This window comes from Eurytemora carolleeae, unplaced genomic scaffold (assembly GCF_000591075.1).
Source record: "Eurytemora carolleeae unplaced genomic scaffold, Eaff_2.0 scaffold182, whole genome shotgun sequence".
In the NCBI taxonomy this organism is placed as follows: Eukaryota; Metazoa; Arthropoda; class Copepoda; order Calanoida; family Temoridae; genus Eurytemora; species Eurytemora carolleeae.
Genome location: NW_019396187.1, coordinates 220,682 through 222,754, shown reverse-complemented (window position 1 = coordinate 222,754; position 2,073 = coordinate 220,682). Strand labels below are relative to the sequence as shown.

The following is a 2,073-nucleotide window of genomic DNA, read 5'->3' as shown; positions in this document are numbered from 1 at the left end:
TTAGCGAAAATTAACTTTTATTACATTTGACAAGTACAATTATAAATTGTTATTTAAAAAGAAGTGTGCTCGCAGAGATTAATTAAGCTTAATATAGAACGATATTAATGAAAAAAATACAAAGATTACTTAAAATTAACAGCATTAGAATACTCGGATTGGTCGAGAAAGTTGTCCAAATTGAACCATGATTGGTCGAAAAAGTTGTCCAAATTGAACCATGATTGGTCGAGAAAGTTGTCCAAATTGAACCATGATTGGTCGAGAAAGTTGTCCAAATTGAACCATGATTGGTCGAAAAAGTTGTCCAATTCGATTCATGATTAGTCGAGAAAATTATCCAACTCGATACATAATTAGTCGAGAAAGTTGTTAAACTCAATTCATGATTTGTCTAGAATGATGTCCAACTCAACCATAGTTGGTCGAAAAAGTTATCAAACTCGATTCATGATTGGTCGAGAATGATGTCCAACTCAACCATAGTTGGTCGAGAAAGTTGTTAAACTCAATTCATGATTTGTCTAGAATGATGTCCAACTCAACCATAGTTGGTCGAAAAAGTTATCAAACTCGATTCATGATTGGTCGAGAATGATGTCCAACTCAACCATAGTTGGTCGAGAAAGTTATCAAACTCGATTCATGATTGGTCGAGAATGATGTCCAACTCAACCAAAGTTGGTCGAGAAAGTTGTCCAACTCGATTCATGATTTGTCTAGAAAGGTGTCTAACTCGAACTATGATTGGTCAAGAATGGTTTCTGCAACTCGATTCATGATCGGTCGAGAAAGTTATCGAAATTCGAACCATGATTGGTCGAGAATGGTTTCCAGCTCCAACATGATTGGTTGAAAAAGGTTTCCAACTCCAACATGATTGGTTGAAAAAGGTTTCCAACTCCAACATGATTGGTTGAAAAAGGTTTCCAACTCTAACATGATTGGTCGAGAATGGTTTCCAACTCCAACATGATTGGTTGAAAAAGGTATCCAAACTCGAAACAAGTTTTTCATTGATTGAATTCATGAGTTCCAAGGTTTGTTTCCTGTCACTTCGGATCCAACAGTCCTGAAAATAAATTTAATATTTAATTGTTTATTGAAGTTTATTTTTAGAATTTATTATAAAATACCCGCATATATAGTTTTAGATGTTAAAGTTAGTTCAAAGCTCTCAATTTGTCAAAAGTCTATGGTTTAGAATTTGATCAAAATAAAAAATAAACTTCAAAATATATCTTATTTATCAAGATCAATTATGCAAGCATGGAAATTAAACTGTTAATAAAATAAAATAAAAGTAAATAAAATATTTGCTTTCAAACCATTGTATTGAAATATTTCTACTAATTCTTCAAGAATCAATAATATTTCCATGTGTTCATATCTTTCTATTGTTTTTAAGGAAAGGGGTTGCAACCAATTCTTTGTTAAAAACAGAATTTGATCTTTGATCCTAAAAGAAGATCTCAAAATCCTGGAACCATGCAGCAATGAAAATCTGAAAATATCTTTGTACTGACACAAAACTTTAAACATACATTAATTCCACACAAAAATAGGTTAAGAAAAAATAATAACAGAATATTTTTCAACTAGCATTACATTCCGGGTAGCCGTTAAAAATCAAATTAAGTGATTTTCCGCCTTTTTCCCCTGAATAAGATTCTAAAGTAAGCCAACCTGTTGGATTGCTGGGTCCAACAATTAGTTTGCTTGTGGTTAGAGGAGAGATTCTGCTGTTGGTTCCCTGAACAATTCTGTTGTTTGGGCTGAACAACCTTAACAAGAGAATTCTTATTAATGTGTTTATTTCTTTTTTAATTATAGGAGCTGAAAAACATCAAAATCACAAAAAAAGATAGAAATAGAAAATTTATAACTTCTCTAAAATGGAAAAAAACAATTTGTTGCTCTTCGTTGCTTTTCGTCTACATCAAAGATTTTAACAATTCATTATTATCTGCAACAATCAATGATATCTTTCTTCCACAGAGTAAAGAAGATATCAACACTTAACACTTCCTTTGAACTTATTCTAATCTTAAAATAAAAACCTGCCTGTCCGGG

General features: G+C 31.9%; 1 long non-coding RNA gene across 1 annotated transcript; it reads right to left on the bottom strand.

The window, feature by feature from the left end:
• Positions 1 to 1,822, bottom strand: LOC111697608 (uncharacterized). Its single transcript, XR_002764331.1, has 2 exons — positions 1,687 to 1,822; positions 1 to 1,072 (listed from the first exon to the last, which is right to left on the bottom strand). It is a non-coding gene; the product is annotated as an uncharacterized LOC111697608 (long non-coding RNA).
• Between the last annotated feature and the right edge of the window lie 251 nt (positions 1,823 to 2,073).